General features: G+C 38.6%; 1 protein-coding gene across 1 annotated transcript in view; it reads left to right on the forward strand.

Moving 5' to 3' along the window:
• Positions 1-14,326, forward strand: part of LOC131935934 (uncharacterized) — a 31,679-nt gene that overhangs the window by 1,041 nt on the left and 16,312 nt on the right. The gene's annotated exons all lie outside the window — the stretch shown is intronic.

Genomic DNA, 14,326 nt, shown 5'->3' on the forward strand with positions numbered 1-14,326 from the left:
AATCTACCTCAGCACCATTACGCTACCTCAGCACCATTACGCTACCTCAGTAACATTACGCTACCTCAGTAACATTAAGCTACCAGTAGTAAATGAGAGCTTGTTATAATTATGTAACACACTGGTCCTGTATTAGGTAGAGATGTGACTCATTAAGGACAGGGTTGGATTTGTTGTTTATGGATGCCAATGATTCAGGTGCCCTCTCATGCTCCGACAGGAACTCAACTGGCCGGTTTGTTTACAGACTAAATTCTGTGGATGGGTCAGTTTACAGACTAAATTATGTGGGTGAGTTAGTTTACAGACTAAATTCTGTGGGTGGGTTAGTTTACAGACTAGATTCTGTGGGTGGGTTAGTTTACAGACTAAATTCTGTGGTTGTGTTAGTTTACAGACTAAATTCTGTGGATGGGTAAGTTTACAGACTAAATTCTGTGGGTGGGTTTAGTTTACAGATTAAATTCTGTGGGTAGGTTAGTTTACAGACTAAATTCTGTGGGTGGGTTAGTTTACAGACTAAATTCTGTGGGTGGGTTAGTTTACAGACTAAATTCTGTGGGTGGGTTAGTTTACAGACTAAATTCTGTGGGTGGGTTAGTTTACAGACTAAATTCTGTGGGTGGGTTAGTTTACAGATTAAATTCTGTGGGTGGGTAAGTTTACAGACTAAATTCTGTGGGTTAGTTTACAGACTAAATTCTGTGGGTGGGTTAGTTTACAGACTAAATTATGTGAGAGGGTTAGTTTACAGACTAAATTCTGTGGGTGGGTTAGTTTACAGATTAAATTCTGTGGGTGGGTTACTTTACAGACTAAATTCTGTGGATGGGTTAGTTTACAGATTAAATTCTGTGGGTGGGTTAGTTTACAGACTAAATTTTGTGGGCCGGTTAGTTTACAGACTAAATTTTGTGGGTGGGTTAGTTTACAGACTAAATTATGTGGGCCGGTTAGTTTACAGACTAAATTTTGTGGGTGTGTTAGTTTACAGACTAAATTTTGTGGGTGTGTTAGTTTACAGACTAAATTCTGTGGGTGGGTTAGTTTACAGACTAAAGTCTGTGAGTGAGTTAGTTTACAGACTAAATTCTGTGGGTGGGTTAGTGTACAGACTAAATTTTGTGGGTGGGTTAGTTTACAGACTAAATTTTGTGGGCCGGTTAGTTTACAGACTAACTTTTGTGGGTGTGTTAGTTTACAGACTAAATTTTGTGGGTGTGTTAGTTTACAGACTAAATTCTGTGGGTGGGTTAGTTTACAGACTAAAGTCTGTGAGTGAGTTAGTTTACAGACTAAATTCTGTGGGTGGGTTAGTTTACAGACTAAATTCTGGGGGTGGGTTAGTTTACAGACTAGATTCTGTGGGTAGGTTAGTTTACTGACCAATTTCTGTGGGTTGTTTAGTTTACAGATTAAATTCTGTGGCTAGGTTAGTTTACAGACTAAATTCTGTAGGTGTGTTAGTTTACAGACTAAATTCTGTGGGTGGGTTAGTTTACAGACTAAATTCTGTGGGTGTGTTAGTTTACAGACTAAATTCTGTGGGTGGCTTTAGTTTACATACTAAATTCTGTGAGTGGGTAAGTTTACAGACTAAATTCTGTGGATGGGTTAGTTTACAGACTAAATTCTGTGGGTGGGTTTATTTTACAGACTAAATTCTATGGGTGGGTTAGTTTACAGACTAAATTCTGTGGGTGGGTAAGTTTACAGACTAAATTCTGTGGGTGGGTTAGTTTACAGACTAAATTCTGTGAGTGGGTTAGTTTACAGACTAAATTCTGTGGGTGGGTTAGTTTACAGATTAAATTCTGTGGGTGGGTTAGTTTACAGACTAAATTATGTGGGTGAGTTAGTTTACAGACTAAATTCTGTGGGTGGGTTTAGTTTACAGACTAAATTCTGTGGGTGGGTTAGTTTACAGACTAAATTCTGTGGGTGGGTTTAGTTTACAGACTCAATTCTGTGGGTGGGTTAGTTTACAGACTAAATTATGTGGGTAGGTTAGTTTACAGACTAAATTCTGTGGGTAGGTTAGTTTACAGACTAAATTATGTGGGTGGGTTAGTTTACAGACTAAATTATGTGGTTGTGTTAGTTTACAGACTGAATTCTGTGGGTGAGTTAGTTTACAGACTAAATTCTGTGGATGGGTTAGTTTACAGACTAAATTCTGTGGGTGGGTAAGTTTACAGACTAAATTCTGTGGGTGAGTTAGTTTACAGACTAAATTCTGTGGATGGGTAAGTTTACAGACTAAATTCTGTGGGTGGGTTAGTTTACAGACTAAATTCTGTGGATGGGTAAGTTTACAGACTAAATTATGTGGGTGGGTTAGTTTACAGACTAAATTCTGTGGGTGGGTTAGTTTACAGACTAAATTCTGTGGGTAGGTTAGTTTACAGACTAAATTCTGTGGGTGGGTTAGTTTACAGACTAAATTCTGTGGATGGGTAAGTTTACAGACTAAATTCTGTGGGTGGGTTAGTTTACAGACTAAATTCTGTGGGTGGGTTAGTTTACAGACTAAATTCTGTGGGTAGGTTAGTTTACAGACTAAATTCTGTGGGTGGGTTAGTTTACAGACTAAATTATGTGGGTGGGTTAGTTTACAGACTAAATTCTGTGGGTAGGTTAGTTTACAGACTAAATTCTGGGGGTGGGTTAGTTTACAGACTAGATTCTGTGGGTAGGTTAGTTTACTGACCAATTTCTGTGGGTTTTTTAGTTTACAGATTAAATTCTGTGGCTAGGTTAGTTTACAGACTAAATTCTGTAGGTGTGTTAGTTTACAGACTAAATTATGTGGGTGGGTTAGTTTACAGACTAAATTCTGTGGCTGGGTTAGTTTACAGACTAAATTCTGTGGGTGGGTTAGTTTACGGACTAAATTCTGTGAGTCGGTTAGTTTACAGACTAAATTCTGTGGGTGGGTTAGTTTACAGACTAAATTCTGTGGGTGTGTTAGTTTACAGACTAAATTCTGTGGGTGGCTTTAGTTTACATACTAAATTCTGTGAGTGGGTAAGTTTACAGACTAAATTCTGTGGATGGGTTAGTTTACAGACTAAATTCTGTGGGTGGGTTTATTTTACAGACTAAATTCTATGGGTGGGTTAGTTTACAGACTAAATTCTGTGGGTGGGTAAGTTTACAGACTAAATTCTGTGGGTGGGTTAGTTTACAGACTAAATTCTGTGGGTGGGTTAGTTTACAGACTAAATTCTGTGGGTGGGTTTAGTTTACAGACTAAATTCTGTGGGTGGGTTTAGTTTACAGACTAAATTCTGTGGGTGGGTTTAGTTTACAGACTTAATTCTGTGGGTGGGTTAGTTTACAGACTAAATTATGTGGGTAGGTTAGTTTACAGACTAAATTCTGTGGGTAGGTTAGTTTACAGACTAAATTCTGTGGGTGGGTTAGTTTACAGACTAAATTATGTGGGTGGGTTAGTTTACAGACTAAATTATGTGGTTGTGTTAGTTTACAGACTGAATTCTGTGGGTGAGTTAGTTTACAGACTAAATTCTGTGGATGGGTTAGTTTACAGACTAAATTCTGTGGATGGGTTAGTTTACAGACTAAATTCTGTGGGTGGGTAAGTTTACAGACTAAATTCTGTGGGTGAGTTAGTTTACAGACTAAATTCTGTGGATGGGTAAGTTTACAGACTAAATTCTGTGGGTGGGTTAGTTTACAGACTAAATTCTGTGGATGGGTAAGTTTACAGACTAAATTCTGTGGGTGGGTTAGTTTACAGACTAAATTCTGTGGGTGGGTTAGTTTACAGACTAAATTCTGTGGGTAGGTTAGTTTACAGACTAAATTCTGTGGGTGGGTTAGTTTACAGACTAAATTATGTGGGTGGGTTAGTTTACAGACTAAATTCTGTGGGTAGGTTAGTTTACAGACTAAATTCTGTGGTTGTGTTAGTTTACAGACTAAATTCTGTGGATGGGTAAGTTTACAGACTAAATTCTGTGGATGGGTTAGTTTACAGATTAAATTCTGTGGGTGGGTAAGTTTACAGACTAAATTCTGTGGGTGGGTTAGTTTACAGACTCAATTCTGTGGGTAAGTTAGTTTACAGACTAGATTCTGTGGGTGGGTTAGTTTACAGACTAAATTCTGTGGGTGGGTTAGTTTACAGACCAAATTCTGTGGGTGGGTTAGTTTACAGACTACATTCTGTGGGTGGGTTAGTTTACAGACCAAATTCTGTGGGTGGGTTAGTTTACAGACTAAATTCTGTGGGTGGGTTAGTTTACAGACTAAATTCTATGGGTGGGTTAGTTTACAGACTAAATTCTGTGGGTGGGTTAGTTTACAGACTCAATTCTGTGGGAAAGTTAGTTTACAGATTAAATTCTGTGGATGGGTTAGTTTACAGACTAATTTCTGTGGGTGGGTTAGTTTACAGACTAAATTCTGTGGGTGGGTTAGTTTACAGACTATATTTTGTGGGTGAGTTAGTTTACAGACTATATTCTGTGGGTAGGTTAGTTTACAAATTCTGTAGTAAACGGACTGTTTGGACCAGCCGCACTAACTTTATTTCTCCATGTGTAAATACCGCACCAACAGCGGGCCATAAACTTACAGCACAACGAAAAACAGATCTCGGTATTTGGCCGAACCAAATCGGATTACACGAAAGGCAACTCCTCGAGTACATTTCAGCTGTGTTAAGTTGTCGTCTGTCGTGGGTCGGCTGCTGGCATATAAAAACACCAGACTGTTTCTCCTGTCGAGGTGCAGTCTGGGAATCGAAAAAAAAAGAAAAAAATCATTGTTAAGTTTTCTCACTTTATTTAAGCGTGTAGTTTTATTTACATTAGCTCTTGCCTTCTCTATTTTTAAACAATGCTAAATCTGATAACTAGGACTTAATGTAAACTTTTGGATCTGCACCTTTCAATTGTATGTTCGCTTATGGGACAGCAGAAGGAAAAAAAATTATTAAGCTGACTTTTGTTCGTTCCTGAACATTGTAAAGATGTACAAGACATCATAGTGGTTTAGTTACATTTCAAATTTGCAGAAATAAATTAATTCATAATGATGAGCCTCAACAAATAAGTAAAATGACGAATTTATAATTTGAATGACGATCCTGCTAATTCGCTGGCCTAAAACCATCAGAAATTATGTTCTATGGCAACGGACAAATCAACTGCCAGTTGAAGTAGAGATCCTCTAGAGAAAATGGAAATGGATTGGCCACACACTCAGGAAGCCTGTATCCAGCATAACAAGACAGGCCCTCACCTGGAATCCACAGGGCAGGAGGAGAAGAGGCAGACCAAGAAAGACCTGGAGACATGACATTGAAGAAGACACCAAGAAGATTGGATACACCTGGGGACAGTTGGAGAGACTAGCCCTGGACAGAGACGTCTGGAAAGCTCTTGTCAGCGGCCTATGTCCCAGTAGGGACGACAGGCAAACCTAACTAACCTAATCTGAATGACAGCATCAAGACAAATTTTAAAACGCAAAAGAGATCAGGATAATTCATTTTTTTAGTCTACGGAAAAAGTCGTTATAAGAATTTTTAAAGTCAGCTGTAGGCTGTTCAAGTCATTTTAAATATTGTCTACGAAAAATTAACATTTATTGTTATTGACAACTGCTTGGATGATCGCACTAAACATGAATTTTGCCAAATATTTGAATACTCATTTTAAATTTTGATTGTTTTGTAAATTTGATTCCAAAAGAATCGATATAATTTAAATAATTAAATAATAATTAATTAAATAATTAATAATAATTAAAGAATTACAGATGAAGAAAGATGATGATGTAGGAATTCTATTAATAGCTGTAGACAACAATAGTTTAAAAAACGCAACATAGACTTGTGCCGTTCATTAACTATAACGCTGTTTGAATAATCCATATAGATCTAGACTCATTTACATCAAACGTAAGTCTAGTTTTATGTATTTTATTAAAAACATGCACCGGAGACTTAGCGCAGTTTAGATCGTTTATCTGTGCAGAGATCCGCAAAAGAATTCAACTTAAGTTGGTTCACACTATCAATCATTTATTTTTAAACACACTGATAAAAGAACTACTCTTCTTACTCTGAAAACTACTACTGTAGTCGCTAGAATTTATTGTGTAAATAGTCAATGGTCGAATCGTTTCTGGAACTAAGAAGAAAATATATATATTTAAAATGAAAGCTTTTGTGGACAACGTCTGACAAACATCTACTCCCATATCTAACGCTTAATAACTGTTCTATTTATGAATCAAGAAGTAAGTTTCAGTAGGAAGCGTTCCTAAAAATAAAATGCGTCTATTTACACGTGGATGTGGGGAAATGCGGTACACAACTTGCTGCTTTTTCCGATGTTGTGAACGGCACACACATGAAGGATTGCAATTTGAATGGTTCGACTCAACGTTCGATCTCGTTGGCGCGGATCACTTATCTCCCCTGCTCTAATAAAGATGTATGTATCGCTGATAGCAGGCGATCTATCGTTTCGTTAAGCGCTCGTCGTACAGTAAATTATTCAAGAAAAACAAGAATAACGCAGCCCTCCAATAAAACTCAATGACGTCATACTCGTGGTGGAGCGGCTCTCAAGAAATCACACAAGTCATCTTGTGAGCAGACGTCACGTTAGAGTCCCCCGCTGCTATGGCAACAGAAGACAATCTCGCGTTATTCCACGAGATTGTAATAGAACGAAATGTCCAGTTAATCTAACGTGATCAGCGAAATGTTGGGACTCTCGTTATGGCTGCCATTCTAAGCTGACCTGGCCAGGATTTCATCAATATTTAAATCCATCACAGGGGGACGTGAGAAAAAAAGCCACACACATATTCTTGATGGCTTCTCTGTGAAAACAATGGAATGTTGGATGGCGTTTCTGACAAGCAGATCTATACTCTCTATTATCAGCCGCAGACAATCTTGCTCAATTTCTTCACGAACACACACACACACACATACACACGCACCTACAACACACACATATATAAATATAAAGAGAGAGAGAGCCTATGTATGTATGCAGCATATATATATATATATATATATATATATATATATATATATATATATATATATATACACATATATATATATATATATATATATATATATATATATATATATATATATATATATATATATATATATATATATATATATATGCTTCAAAAGAAAGGAGATGAAATTTAAGTCAACAGTCTATATTGCACATAACAAGTTAACACGCAATAGTTAATTGTGTTGTTGGGAATCCCTTCCAACACTTGAATAACGAACGAAGAAGAAGAAGAAAAGATGTATGGCACAATCTTATCTTCCGAATGTTTTTCGTTTAAAATACAATCGCTAGTTGGTCTGCTTTCTTGGATTAAAAAAATTGCAACCAATGGTAATTACGTCATTAGCAGGAATCAAAGTTTAAAAAACCTCCTCAATTAAACTTGATACTCTGTGGAAGTTAAGTGGGGGGTCATGATTCCACCAGCCAAAGAATTTTATTCATGCCGTCTGCTAGTAAAATTTTCCTGGAGACCTCGTCTCCCATAACACCTACGTCCGAGAGAAGCAGACACCACTTAATGAAAGCAGACGCCATCTCGAGAAAGCGGAGACGTGTTACAAAAAAAAAAAAAAAAAAAAAACAAGCCTGGGGGTTGTTAGAGGAAATTACGAATCAAACAAAAATGGTTTGTTAAAGTTGGTTAAGGGAAATTACGAATCAAACAAAAATGTTTTGTTAAAGGTGGTTAAGGGAAATTACGAATCAAACAAAAATGTTTTGTTAAAGGTGGTTAAGGGAAATTACGAATCAAACAAAAATGTTTTGTTAAAGGTGGTTAAGGGAAATTACGAATCAAACAAAAATGTTTTGTTAAAGGTGGTTAAGGGAAATTACGAATAAAAAAAAATGTTTTGTAAAAGGTGGTTAAGGGAAATTACGAATCAAACAAAAATGTTTTGTTAAAGGTGGTTAAGGGAAATTACGAATCAAACAAAAATGTTTTGTTAAAGGTGGTTAAGGGAAATTACGAATCAAACAAAAATGTTTTGTTAAAGGTGGTTAAGGGAAATTACGAATCAAACAAAAAATGTTTTGTTAAAGGTGGTTTAGGGAAATTACGAATCAAACAAAAATGTTTTGTTAAAGGTGGTTAAGGGAAATTACGAATCAAACAAAAATGTTTTGTTAAAGGTGGTTAAGGGAAATTACGAATCAAACAAAAATGTTTTGTTAAAGGTGGTTAAGGGAAATTACGAATCAAACAAAAATGTTTTGTTAAAGGTGGTTAAGGGAAATTACGAATCAAACAAAAATGTTGTGTTAAATTGTTGCTGGATATTTCTTGTGACATTTTTCTGGGTAAATCTAGAAGAAATTTTGAAAATTTTGCTTCAGTCCAGTAACAGATGAAGTAGAGTTGTTTTTTTTTTTAGTTCAGTTGATATCATATTAGACCTGTACCACACCCAGTCGCCTTTTTTTTTAAATCTCCAGACTCATTAAGAGAATTGAACATAAACCTTTTTGGTTAGCAGTAGCATGGACTACCATTTGGCCAAGCCGTATAAAATATAAGCCTACGGTATTGAACATCAAGTCAAGATAAAACATTTATAAAACCTATAAATAGACACACATTTCCGCGTATTCGATTAGTTTGAAGTAGTCATACAGTCCCGAATTGAATTATTAACTAGCCTTTAATGGGTCGCTGAGTTTTGGCGAGTTTTAGCAAAAAAGCAATTTTTATTTTATTCATTATTCATCAGTTGAATTTAAATTGTCCTTGTCTAATGCCGCAGGACAAATATTTGATTCATAATTTTAAGTCTAGCGCTTGAAGACGTTTGATTCTATCTAGTGCCTCGAGACAGATCTTTTATTCAGAATGTTAGAAATATATCTACATGCGTGCGTGTGTATTTTGTTTTTTATGAATTACAACAACATACATCCGATCGCAATGAAACTTTGAGAAGTTGTTGAATACACTCAAGTAAAGGTTTCTGCGATAATGTTTATACATATTGAAAGGGCGTCGCCTTTGCTGTAGTGTGCTGTTGGCTCCCCAGTTCCCCAACACTTGGTGTCTTCTGATTGGACATCTTGCACGAGAGGACTGTGGTACTCCACCAATCAGCGGTCAGACTAGACCGGCCGTCATGTAACCTGTCAGCACTATGGCGTCTACATTCGTTTTAAAGAATGCCCTAACTAGGGATACGGTAGATTACTATTATAGATGGTTAAACCATTAAAGTGGCAGCCCCCGGCGCCCTTGCGGTTATGGAACTGGAGGTTCCCCAAGCGCCCCGCGAAGTTCTTGACTATTTGGCGGTCGCAGTGGGGTGTTTTGCCTCACCCTTGCATGATGATGATCAACTCAGATCAACGGACACTCAGGGTTTTCATACAGAGCAGTGAGACCATCCCCCCCTTCCATTTTCACCACAAATAACATTCAACAAATGTATTGTGGACAGTTTACCATTCTCATAACTTTAATCAGTCGAAAATTCTAAGATTGATATCCAGGAACAGCAGATAGAGTAGACCAATCGTAGTGGGGGGGGGGGGGGGGCAAAGATAATTAACCAATATTTAACGCTATACAAATAATGAAACCATTTATATTATTAATTTCGTCTGAACTGTCTGGAAAATGTGTGCACTTTAAAATTGTGACTTCTCTTCTATTTTGGGGCGACGGGGTCGAATGGTAGAGTATTAGATTCTTAACCTGAAAATCTCCTGTTCGGATCCACTCTGTTCTGATGGATACCTGTATCTAGTCAGGAAAAATGATGATGCACTTGACCAGACTATCCTACGTTATGAAAGGTCAGAGAAACAGTAGAATATCCTATGCAAGATGGACACATTGATTTTTAATACCAGCTTGTACATTATTCTTGTAGAGGTATCCAACCACAAATGGTACTGGACATAGGCGTAGCGACCCTTCCCGGCGCCCGGGGATAAACTTTCGATTTGCAACCCCCTCTTAAACTTTCGATTTGCATCCCCCCTTCAAGCTTTCAATTTATTTTTCCAACCCATTTTGGCGCCCCCTAAGGTCGGCGCCCGGGTACATATGTCCCCCCCCCCCCCGCCCCCCCCCTCCCCCCGATACGCCTCTGGTACTGGAGAAAAGTTTCAATTAATACAAGCAGCAGCATCTGGCTTTAAAAATCTAACCAATAATTATATTTTCAATACCTTTACTATACGTGTTGTAAAAACAAATTGTTGTAGTGGACTGTTTTAAGTTTCACCAACACACTTTATGCTATTTATTTTTGGTTATAAAAGAAATATGTTTTTGCTTTTCTAATTTGTAACGTACAATAGAAATGTTCTTTAAATTACTTTTGGTGATTATATGGGAACAAGATAAATACTAAGACTAGCTGAATATATTATCTACAATTAATATCCTTCGACATTTGACAGGGCAAATAAAAACCGAAACCTTCACTTCAATATTTGTTTCGTCATCCATCTCTCCGCCGCGCTAAAAGCTGCGCATCAAGTTTGATTAAACCCAGTGCTGTGTTGCCAGTTTTCCCTTGAGAGTTGTGAAACTTGGTTTGGCCAACAAAAGGTCTCAAACCAGCCCAATGTTTTAATCATGGATGAGAGTTGCTGGTCCTGATGTTGGATGAATGGACATGTTTTTGGCCAAATTAAACAAATTTCCATCTCATTACACATGCAAAAAAGGAGCAATTTAATTTAGAAAAATACGGAAAAAACAGGAAACTCGATCCTTTCAGCATTTAGACACTGAGAACAGGGATTGAAATTTGAGGCTCGATAAAGGAGCTGATTTTTTTCAACTTTTTTTTCCTGGATTTCCAGAATGTTGCTTCCCATCAGGTTTGTCAAGTGATGCGAAAATAAATGTAAATGAGCTTTAGCGTGTGAGGGTCTAGGGTTCTGGGTTCCGATTCTGGTCAGGCTAGGCCACTGGACATTGGTCATTTTAGGACACTGGTCATGCTAGGACACTGGTCATGCTAGGACACTGGTCATGCTAGGACACTGGTCATGCTAAAACACTGGTCATGCTAGGACACTGTTCATGCTAGGACGCTGGTCATGTTAGGAGATTGGTCATTTTAGGACACTGGTCATGCTAGGACACTGTTCATGCTAGGACACTGGTCATGCTAGGACACTGGTTAGGACACTGGTCATGCGAGGACACTGGTTAGGACACTGGTCATGCTAGGACACTGGTCATGCTAGGACACTGGTCATTTTAGGACACTGGTCATGCTAGGACACTGTTCATGCTAGGACACTGGTCATGCTAGGACACTGGTTAGGACACTGGTCATGCGAGGACACTGGTTAGGACACTGGTCATGCTAGGACACTGGTCATGCTAGGACACTGGTCATGCTAGGACACTGTTCATGCTAGGACACTGTTCATGCTAGGACACTGGTCATGTTAGGACACTGGTCATTTTAGGACACTGGTCAGGCTAGGACACTGGTCATGTTAGGACACTGGTCATGCTAGGACACTGGTCATGCTACGACACTGGTCATGTTAGGACACTGGTCATGTTAGGACACTGGTCATGCTAGGACACTGGTCATGCTAGGACACTGGTCATGTTAGGACACTGGTCATGCTAGGACACTGGTCATGTTAGGACACTGGTTATGCTAGGACACTGGTCATGCTAGGACACTGGTCATGTTAGGACACTGGTCAGGCTAGGACACTGGTCATGTTAGGACACTCATGCTAGGACACTGGTCATGTTAGGACACTGGTCATTTTAGGACACTGGTCAGGCTAGGACACTGGTCATGTTAGGACACTGGTCATGCTAGAATACTGGTCATGCTAAAACACTGGTCATGCTAGGACAATGTTCATGCTAGGACACTGGTCATGTTAGGACACTGGTCATTTTAGGACACTGGTCAGGCTAGGACACTGGTCATGTTAGGACACTGGTCATGCTAGGACACTGGTCATGTTAGGACACTGGTTATGCTAGGACACTGGTCATGCTAGGACACTGGTCATGTTAGGACACTGGTCAGGCTAGGACACTGGTCATGCTAGGACACTGGTCATGCTAGGACGCTGGTCAGGCTAGGACACTGGTCATGCTAGGACACTGGTCATGCTAGGACATTGGTTAGGAAACTGGTCATGCTAGGACACTGGTCATGCTAGGACACTGTTCATGCTAGGACATTGGTTAGGACACTGGTCATGCTAGGACACTGGTCATGCTAGGACACTGGTCATGCTAGGACACTGGTCATGCTAGGACACTGGTCATGTTAGGACACTGGTCATGGTAGGAGACTGTTCATGGTAGGACAATGGTCATGTTAGGACACTGGTTAGGCTAGGACACTGGTCATTTTAGGACACTGTTCATGCTAGGACACTGGTCATGCTAGGACACTGGTCATGTTAGGACACTGGTCATGTTAGGACGCTGGTCATTTTAGGACACTGGTCATTTTAGGACACTGCTTAAGACACTGGTCATGCTAGGATATTGGTCATGTTAGGACACTGGTCATTTTAGGACGCTGGTCATGGTAGGACACTGGTCATGTTAGGACACTGGTCATGCTAGGACACTGGTCATGTTAGGACACTGTTCATGCTAGGACACTGGTCATGCTAGGACACTGGTTAGGACACTGGTCATGCTAGGACTCTGGTCAGGCTAGGACACTGCCTTACATCAATGCAAATCCCGTAACTTAAAGCCTTAATGTTGACGCTAAATGCAAGGATCTAGTCACAATGTCTAGTGAACAATGTGTTTAGATTGAGAACGATAAGTTCATCATTTTGTATATCACCCACCATCAAGTGATGTCAGGCAATATGGCGAAGTATTGAATCACGAACGTCAAATAGTCTTAGGTTCGAACTCGTGTTTCTGGATTTCAGGTTTAATGTACTACCAATAAGTGAGACATTCATTTCCTAATCCAGTGCCTATAGTTGTAGCATTATAATAATATCAGTAGGAACACTACAAAATAAAGCGGGAGTGATCTTCTATAAACTTTCTCGAATATTCTTATATAACACCACTTGATGGCAACTCGGGATATAGACATGATTTTTAATCCATTTTTAATTGCTTAAGCTTTTAAAAGTAGAATGGAATCTCGTAGAAAAAGAATTGCGCACCAAGTGAACGGCATACAATGTGTATTATAGTGCCGAATATTAGTAATTTATATATTCATATGTGAAATTTTATTTATCTATCTGAAACAGTAACTCAAGTTATAGGCAATTGAAAAACCAAATGTAGAATAAGTTCCACTTCCGTGTATCGGAAATCGCTGAAAAATTGATACAGAAATACAAATTTGATAACATGTTACTTATATATGAAATTTCATAACCCTAGCTGTAACGGTAATCAAATTATCGTGTTCGCAGAAATACATACACACATACACACACAGACATATGGACAAAATTGCTAAACTCTGTTTTTCCGACTCATGGAGATGTAAAAACGTCATTTATTAATTTTTTTTTTTTTTTTTTTTTTGCACAATTACATAATTACAATACTTCCTCTATATCTCGGATACGAAAAAGTAAATATTTCAGATGTTTCTAAAAAAAAGTTTATGCACATAATTTTCACGTATTACTTTATGAAGTCTCGTGATTCTACTTGTGTGAGTGTATGAACAGTAACATAACGTCAAGGGTGTAAAAGCTGGAAATAATACGATCTAAAAACTATCTGTTGAGACAGGCTGGTTTATAATTTTCTGAAAATGTCTTTCTCGTCAAAATTTTGATCTGGCCAACTCCCGTTGCCAGGGTAAATAATTGGATTTTTTGACAAGAGATCTCGGCGCGCGAGAAAGATACAAGTTTGGAATTTTTTAATGGAGAAGATTTGAGTTTTTGAACGGCTTTTATGTGAAATCGTCTTTCTCTTGTATTGTTACTTTTATATTCCGGCTATTTCTCTTAGTCAATATTGCTTGCTTGATCCCTTAGGGCAGGGGTCATCCAGAATTGACGTCACGCTTTTTGACGATGTTTACCTCCCCTCAGTCACACATCGTCACAAAAATCTACCTTCTATGCCTGTAACTCTACCACCACTGCCTGTAACTCTACCAATACTGCCTGTAACTCTACCAATACTGCCTGTAACTCTACCACCACTGCCTGTAACTCTACCATCTGCCTGTAACTCTACAACCACTGCCTGTAACTCTACGACCACTGCCTGTAACTCTACTACCACTGCCTGTAACTCTACCTCCACTGCGTGT

This window comes from Physella acuta, unplaced genomic scaffold (genome assembly GCF_028476545.2).
Source record: "Physella acuta isolate Inbredline_101_S28 unplaced genomic scaffold, ASM2847654v3 ptg000164l, whole genome shotgun sequence".
Lineage (NCBI taxonomy): Eukaryota > Metazoa > Mollusca > Gastropoda > Physidae > Physella > Physella acuta.